Raw genomic sequence first — 10,099 nt, forward strand, 5'->3', positions numbered from 1 at the left:
TTGCCATATGAGGAACCCATTTACAAAAACCCTCTTATGAAATATTTACTGAATAATGCAGAGCAGCATGAGGCGCTTAGTCCTGCTATGCTACTTGTATGTGTGTGTTCATGTCTGTGTGTGTGTGTGTGTGTGTGTGTGTGTGTGTGTATGTGTGTGCGCATGTGAGTGTGCGCATGTGTGTATATATTAGAGCTTTATTATTTATCTAATGTATTTTATACACAAACATATATAAATAAAAAATAAACTATGTTTATGTGTAAAATAAAATAAAATATGTAACTATGTACAATAAAAGGAAAATATGTGACTATGTCTAATTAAAGTGAAATATGTAACTATATACTACAATGGGGAATGAGACAAGGACACACCATTTCTCCCAAACTGTTCACCCTTGTTCTATAAGACATTTTTAAGAAATTACAATGGAACAACAAGGGTATAAACATCACTTCTATAAACTTAACAACACAAGGTAGATACAGATAGAAGCAATTGTGAGAGACCTACATTCAGGAGCAGATGGAAAATGTTTGATGATGAAGATATACGTAAAACAATCAAAAGAATTTTAAAGATTCCATATGAGCCCAGTAAATAGAAAACACAATTTTATTTGTTTACAACAATATGGAAATATCAGATTGTAAACATAAAAATAAAAAGCATAGGGTATTATTAACGATGAAGCTTTTCAAAATGGATTGAAGAGAACTATAACATACAAATTGTACAGTTTTACACTGGAAATAATTTAATTACATTTATCACCTGTACTTACAAAATTGTTTTCTCCTACTTTCATATTTTCTATCAGCAATTAATTTCATAGGATCTATCCTAGTGCATTCTGGTTTACTTTTAAGGAAGTTAATAAATTTCTGGTCTCTGCCATTTACAATTGCATTGACACTTTTACACCACATATACAGAGAAAGTCCTATAAATTTACATATTTCCGTCTTATTACACTAGTACTTTTTTATTTTGTTCCATTTTAACGATCGTGGAATAATGTTTAAAACTTTTTTTGTAATTCAAGATGATTACAATAAAGACAAAACAAAATTGAATTTGCATCTTCATATCTTCACACTTCAATCATTCTTCTACGGCACATGCGTCTCTCGTCTCCCGCTATGTCATATCCCCACCTAGAGTGACTGTACCGCCGCCGCCATTACGTACGAGTCATGGTACAATGAATACAGAAGGTATGATATTGCGCATGACATTTGACAGCTGGCCCATGAGTGTGACGTAGTCAAGACCGCTCGAACCACCTCGAACCCATTATTACAGCTTAACGTACTATCTATTTTGTACTAGCTATTTGGAAGTATGGTCAAAAAATGATCAATTTTTTTTTAAATGTTTTGTTTTGGTTATAATTGAATAAAAAATATATTTTCAGTAGCATAAAACCTTTACTTTTCCTAGGGATTCAGGCGAAATATTTATTTTTGTTTTCATACATATACTAATAATATAAGCTTTTTTTCTGTATACAAATCCTTTAAAATTTAAAAATTTTCTGCAGAGGAAATACTGTGAATAGGGAAATAGTAGTAGATTTGCGTATTCTGTTTCACTGTCACTCATTTCTCAGCAGTTTTACTGAAATAAAAACAAAATAGATTACAATAAAGAAAAATCTGTTTTACAATTCAATATGGTATTTTAGATAAGTTATAATGAAATTTAGTAAAATAAAAAATATACACATTACTATAACCTACCGATTATTATATGTAAAATTTACTTATCAAACAATATAATAATATAAAAATAAGGCACAAATAAGTTCAAACGCAAAACACAATAAATATCGACTTCAGACGACTTTACACCGGCAAGACAGAAGGCTTGTATAAAAACAAAAGTTCGACGATAATATCGGTTATCTGCAAATTGCAAGTTATAAGATAATAAATATATTTTAAAGTAACTCAATACTGACTGAGTCATCTATTTTATAATAGAAAAATAATTTAGATATATGCTTACATATGTCTCTTTATACAAATATATACACGTCGCAAGTGAATATTCCACATCTTTATGAACTATCGCTGTTAAAAATAGGTGCTTTTAAAAACATTTGGATAAACTGAGTGATGTGCATAGTTATGCAACTAGAAAAAACTCCATTATAATATCTTTCATTTTATAGATTAACGAAGACCCAGAATTCATATGAATATATCAGTTTAAAGCTTTCTAACATGTTACTGCAAAATTGTTGTTATTTTTTTAGCCAGCAACCTTAATGGTTCTTTCATATCGATTTGTTAAGTAAGAAATTAGCCTCAGCCTGCTATGCAATTTGCAATAAGAACTGTTTCGGAAGAAATCAATTTAGCATCTTCCAGAATAAGATATTTTTCTTTGTTAAATCATGTTATCATTATTAAAATATATAATGTTATCATTATTATAAACAATATCAAGATAATTTTATGTTTGAATATTACAAAAGATGTCATTTAAAATGTTGTGCAATATTGTGTGACCTCACTACACTACAATATTCGATGACCAGCTAGCTCATCCAATCTAAATAAAGTTGACTTTATCATTATTTATTTTGATTTTGTGTTTTGTTCAGTAGGTATATAAGTACAAATTTTGTGTACCTTCATTACCAGTTTTTTGTATCTTTTTAAACATCTGAAATATCGAACTCTGGAGTATAAGTTAATTAACCTGCACCTACGTGTAATAAAAGATAATTAAAACTTGTTTTATAAAGGATATCTATGTTAACAAAATAACTGTATCAAAAATCAATAAATTTAAATTAACTTCTTCAAAATTTTATTTATGATTAAAATATTATAATAGCATAATTTTATCATCTCTTTATAATTACTATAATTAAATTAGCCAAATTATATAAAAAACTTAAAATTAAAAGTCTTTCCTATACTACATTCAAATGTTGCGGGAATAAGCGTTCTTGACTACGTCATGCGCGAAAGCGAACCACTATGTATCATTATGTATCATACCTTGTGTATTCATTGTACCATGCGTACGAGTGGAATGGTCAAAAAAATTTTATGTACTATGGTTAAAAAAGAAATGAAGTATGTGGTACTATGAAGTTTGATCAACAAGCCACTTCTCATTTGTCGTTCGGGAAATCCTTTATAAGCTGTCACAAAATTACCTCCACTCACGATACCGTTTATTTTATTCTGTATCAATTAACTAATTAGACAAATCTTAAATTCCTCTCGATTTTATTTATGATTTTAAATTAATTGGCATTTGTTGACACTACTCACTTGATTTATAGCCAGCGGCAAATCCTGAAAGTAAATAAGCCGTCAACAAATAAGGAAATCGTTTAAACATACCTAAATATTTGTACAGGAAGAATCAATTAACGCGTTTTCATTGTCGCCATCATTATCGTATCGTTGGAAAGGGTGAAACAGTATCGAAAGACCTTTTAAGAGTGGGAGAATGTCTAATAATTAGAGACGTGATCTTATACAAAAATATGTTCAAGGGTGAGTGGGGCATTTTAATAAATGCGATGCTTCTTATTTATGTTAAAGAATAACGTGCTTAAATATATCAGATGAATCGTTCTGTTTTGTTCTGGTGTGTTCGTTGTCTTTGGTGCATTTTTTTAAATACGTTTTTAGTCTTCTCAATACTGCATGTTGTATTATTTTAAATTTTGTACCATTTTTAAGGTTTTTACCAACATATTTAGTGGCTTTACTCATGTATGCCTGTTAAATGCACTAGGATTTTTAAATAAAATTTTGTGATTTATGGTATACAGCCAACTACAGGAATTTTATTTTCCTTGTGGATTTTAAAATCATTATGACGTTATTCCATTCTGTTGGAAGATTGGCGTTGTGAAGACAGTACTTACATAGTAGTTCTAGTTATCCAATTAGCTTTTGTTTTTGATGCTTTATTGAGTCTGCTTATATTTGATCATCAACTGGAATATCCAATATTATGGTTTTACCTTTAAAGAATCTGTGGTTTCTGATTTTGTTATATAGGGAGTCAAATCTGACCTTGATTTATAATTCCTATTTAATCAGTAACTGGAGCTTGTAACTTTTGTTCTTAGACTGACGTTTCTGTATTATATCATTTTAATTTCATTTTTTTTTTAATTCACATTCAGACTAATTAATTTTGACTAATTTTAAAATAAATCATCCTCATGCTCTTTGCATTTATTCCTATATTGGCTCTATCACTCCTACTCCTTCCAGAAATCCGCAGATCCGCAGTTCTTCATATTGGGTGATTAACGTCTCGGCGTTGAACGTAACTAAACCATCTTAATTATGCCCTCTCAGTTTGGTATCAATAATTGATGCCATCCCTAGACTTCGCCCAATATACTCATTCCTAGTTTATTCTTTCTTGTGACTTTCATTTAATAAACTCTCAAAGTAGTTTTTTCGTCGCATTTTGACGTCTTTTCGTAAACTATCTCGGACACAACTAATCTAATTAAAATCTTTTGCTTTTTTGTTCTATGTTTGGCTATTGTATACAGCGATGAGTGTCTTACCACCCGGCTTTTTAACGTAAGAGATAGAAAACACAGTTACCTTGTGAAATAAAAAGAGATGAAACTCGTAGAGGTGAGAAATAATCGATAGAAACCTATAATTTACATTACATTATATTACCACTATCAATATTCTCACACCTTTAGACGTTAGCTTTGAGCTAAATCACCTCGGTCATAATTATTATGAGTAACGTCGTATGTGTGACGTATTTCCATTTTTTAATTTCGCATAAAGTAAAAACTGATTGACCACAATAAAGCAAAAATGTGAATAAAATAATTTAATTAATAATCTAAAGTTTTAAATTATTAACCAAGAATAATTTCTATTATGATTTGAGGAGTTTCATACACTCTTGTCACGGAATAATTTTCAATCCTTCGTGGATTAGTGGTAAGAATTCGACACTGCGACACAGACGTAGCAGACGATTAGAGTTCAAAACCCACATGTGGTTTTCTTTTTTTTTTAATAATTTGAAATTATGCACAGATCGTTTTGCTTTGCATCACTAAACATTTATGTCAGTCGTTACTAGTATTAGAAGTGTTTAAAGTTAAACATAATATCGTACTGAAAAAAAAAGTATTGTCGTACTTTCAAAAATAAAGTAAAAATTCTTCAAAATTAAAAGAACGTTTAAACAATGTTTAAATAAGTAAAAATTCTACAAAAATAAAAAAAATATTGTAAATAAACGTATTTACAATATGTTCAAATAAGCCTTCATTAGCAGCAGAACAACAGAACAATAAGCAAAACTGTCACTAAAGAATTATAAATGTCAGATGAATCAGAGTTCAATTTGTGACATTTCCATTGCAGTTTGACAAAATTCTAAACGTCTATATTGATCCCCAGGAAATTGTTCGTTGGATTTATGAAGTTTATAGGGACGGTATCCATGTCTTTTAAAAATTTTACCTACTCTAAGTCTTGAATTTCTATATTGTTCTCCGAGACCAGATGTTGATTGGTTAGGATTTTGCTCAATACCTGCATAAATCAAAGTGTCCCTTAGTTCCAAATCTGCATTTACCTCCCTTCCTCTACGAACTCCTCTTGGAGCGAACACGGATCCATAAGTAAAAAAATTACGTATAATAGACTGACTTGTTGATCGTGCTGGAGCCGGCCTATTTGGAAACATATTTGCAAATTGTTGTCTAATCATGTTGTCTGATAATCCATTCACATGCCAGACAACAATTTGCACTTTTTCCTCGACCGTTAAAACCATTTTCACGAATTGGTTTTTCAATAAAAAGTTTCTGTTTACCGTGCAAAAACACTTTTCGATATGTGATATTTGATAGCTTGAAGGCTTGATGATTTGGTTGGCTGTAAAGCAGGCAGCTGTTCGCGCGCATCCATTTCAATGTTGTCAATTGTTTTGAAAATCATGACCTGTACAGAGTAATTGATATTAACACTGAGAATTTAGTTATGGATTTGACATTAAACAGTCTTCACCGGATTATTTTGCATTCACAACTGAAAACTGTAGAACTGGAATTGAATTTGAATTATTTTGTATTTCTATTTTATAACATTGGAATAAGAATAAATTGTAAATAATGAGTTGTTCGAAAACTTGTTACCTAATATGTATCATACTTTCTATTATTTTTTAATTGAGTAAAACAAAAATTTTATCCTTGGTGTGAATTGAACCCCAATCTTCTTGTCAATAGACCACGTCTCTAACTATTACACCAATTCCTCATACAATAATTGTTTTCGGACAGAACATACCTACCTTTAGTTTAGTCAAATATTTCAGTTGAGTTATTTTTATTATTAAATAAACTTAAAGATTTATAATTTAAAATCGCTACTAATTAATGTTTTTTACTATAAAATATATTTAATCATTTATTCTAACATTAGAAATTATTAAAATAAAATATTTTCGATGTTATCCGTATAATTATGACTGAAGTAAAATAGCCACGTCTAAGAACTAGCTTTAGCTCGTACTATCTCACAACTTAGTCTGTTTTCTATCCTTTCCGCTATTTTGCCGGGTGGTAAGACACTCATCACTGTATATTTTTATTTCACCTTCTCTGTTTTAAAATTGATCGTATAGATTTCAGTATTTTTAATTATACTGGCCATACTTCTCTAAATTGTATTATGACTTCCTTTCATTTACATACCAAATCCATTTCGGATTTTAAAATAAATGTTTGGGTAAAATCAAAGTTTAAGCCTTTCGCGATTATAAAGTATCTTAATCGTTATTGTAGAAAACCTACGATTTCACAAGAAACCTACTTCAGAACAATATAAGGAACTAACTATTGTCATCAAATAACCCCTTTCACTAAAACGTTTACATTATATTACAAAGTTTTCCCGATTTCCCCCGGTCGCCTGTAAAACAAGTAAACGAGATACCCAATAATTAAAGTTAAACGTTAAAAACGACAACAGTAATATCAATTTAAAACGGAATGTACTTAAGCTTCCTTGAATTATAACATTTTAAGCCGCCATTGTTCTCTTAATTTCCAAACTTTTGGGGGACTCTGCTTTTATTTGGTTTTAGAGTTATGGTATGCCTTTTAATGAAATGGGCGAGAAGACAAAGAATAGGATGCAATAGAAATTCGTTCGTATTTAGAGAATATATTCCTTGTACAAGAAAGGGTTTTAGCTTTCACATCGGGTCGGAAATTTATAGGGAAAACCTTAAAAGGGAATCACCATAACTAAATGATTCGCATGGATCCTTTTGGCTGATAAATAATGAGATTTTGTTTTGGAAATTCTAAACAACGACGTCCACACAAAGGTTTCTTCGGCTAAGCATGCGTTTACTGCTTTCAGACTATATGCAACACTAGGTCATTGGATGAAAAATATTATACGAAAAATTGAAATAAGATACATAAGTTGTTCTATAATTTCTGTAAACAAAATTATTTGAAAAGCAAAATACTAGCATGTAAGTAATGGTTTTACACATAGTGTCGGAAGCCCATAAAAAAATAAACGCTGAACTTGTTACCAAAAAAAGTGAGAGGAAGATCTATAGTGATAGCAATGTAATTTTTTTTGTTTCGTTTAAAAAAAATGAGGTATCGCATCTACCAACAGCTTATTAGCGACAGTATATAGTATGGTATAAAGCAGTAGGCCCTGATAATTTTCACTTAGAATTCTTAAAACTTATGGACTATGATGGCATAAAATGGTTGACAAATATATTTAACAATATATATGATACAGGCATAATTCCCCAAAAATGGTTAGTGTCAACTTTTATAAATCTTCCAAAAAAAAAACCAATGCGAGAAAGTGCAAAGACTATAGAATTATAAGCCTTATGAGCCATTTACTGAAAACATTTCTAAAGGCAATTCACAAAAGAATATATACAAAATGTGAGGAACAACTAACAAGAACACAATTCGGATTTCGTGATGCTCTGGGAACACGGGAGGCCCTTTTTGCTGTACAGGTGCTATTTCAGAGATGCAGGGATGAGAATTGTGACATATACGTATACTTTATAGATTACCAGAAGGCATTTGACATAGTAAAACATGACAAATTAAATGACTCTAATGCAAGAAATTGGAATTGACAACAAAGATCTTAGAATTATCAGAAAAATTTACTACAATCAAACGGCCAAAATCAAAATAAAAGACCAGTTAACTGATGTGGAGTACGACAGGGCTGTATTTTGTCTCCATTGTTGTTCAATATTTATTCTGAATGGGTATTTAAGGAAGCTTTAGACAGTTGTGCGAAAGGAATACTAATAAACGGTGAATGGTTGAATAACATTAGATATGCAGATGACACTATAGTTTTTGCCGATAATCTGAATGACTTACAGATATAAACAAATCGCATAACAGAAGTCAGCAACAGATACGGACTAGCTCTTAACATAAAGAAAACCAAATTTATGACAATTAGTAAAAAACCAATACTAAACGCTCAACTTACAATCAACCAACAGAATATCGAAAGAGTCGAGCAATATACATATCTAGGCACCAATTTAAATAGCCAATGGGACCACTCAACAGAAATTAAACAGCGAATAATAGAAGCAAAAGCAGCATTCGTTAGAATGAGAACCATTTTCAACAGTCGAGACATATCATTAAAAACAAAATGCCGTCTATTGAACTGCTACATATTCACAGTTCTGATCTACGGAATGGAAGCGTGGACACTGACTGTTGCATCTATGAATCGGCTCGAAGCTTTCGAAATGTGGTGTTATAGGCGCATCTTACGTATATCCTGGGTTGACAGAGTTACTAATGTGGAGGTCCTGCGTAGAATGGGCAAAGAATGTGAAATTCTCATGACCGTCAAAACTAAAAAGTTGGAATATCTAGGACATGTAATGAGAAATCAAGAACGTTACGGCCTTCTCCAGCTAATTCTCCAAAGGAAGGTAAATGGTAAGGGAGGACCGGGAAGAAGACGCATTTCCTGGCTTCAAAATTTACGAAAGTGGTATAACACGACTACCACTGAACTGTTCCGCGCTGCAATTAACAAAGTAAAGATAGCCGTGATGATCGCCAACATCCGGAACGGATAGGCACTTTAAGAAGAAGAAGATATAGTATGGTATACTTATTATAAAGTGCGAGAAAATTGAATATCTGCATATTTAAGGTTAATGAATTTAAGGAAGATTATCTGGTCTTTCACTGGACAGTCTTCTATTAGTGGGGTTAGTAGAATGCTTGGTATTTCGTTCGATAAACGCTTCGTTTACAAGAATAGTTACTGGACTGTAGTAGTAACCGTTCTTGTAGATGATAATTCTCGAGCTTCCCGAGCAATTATTGTGAATTTAGCTCTGGAATACTTCGCTAGGACTCATATAGAGTGGTCTCTTCGTTCGCAGACTATAATCCGATCGAACAGAAAGTCTTTAACGTAAGATTATCTTCGTGATACCCCACCGGAGACACTTTAATCTTTGTGATGTTATAATAGAAGTTTTGGATCAACTTTTCATACAAATATAGGTTTGGAGCATGCCCAGAAGAGTTCTGGCAGATTTAAGAATCGAAATAGTTCCTAAAACGTATTAAATGGAAGATTCACGAATGAAATCTGCAATATTTCTGTTTTTGATAAATGCTAACTTGAAGAATTTTGTTATGAAAATTGGTTTTCAATTTCAGTATTTAATATATAATTTATAAAATAATACAAATGTTGACAGTCCTGATGTTTTACATTTTTGCCACAGAGTGTGCTATCATTAACTTAAGTGTCTTCTTCATATACTTCGCACATAACCAATATTTCAAGGAGATAAGAACGATTGAATTGTTTTCAAAGTTATTTTAATTTAAATATATGTTTTGATAGCAATCGTCTTGACACGTGGAATAATAATGGATGCCTTTATTTTCCCAGAATATAAACGATACAGTTCTCATAACTAAATACTGAAATGGTAATATTGGCAATTATGGTCAGGTATTATATTATTATCGTCGATCAACAAAGGATGTGCCTCGAAAATTTAAATTCAATAGACC

The sequence above is a fragment of the Diabrotica undecimpunctata genome, chromosome 7 (assembly GCF_040954645.1).
Source record: "Diabrotica undecimpunctata isolate CICGRU chromosome 7, icDiaUnde3, whole genome shotgun sequence".
Classification (NCBI taxonomy): domain Eukaryota; kingdom Metazoa; phylum Arthropoda; class Insecta; order Coleoptera; family Chrysomelidae; genus Diabrotica; species Diabrotica undecimpunctata.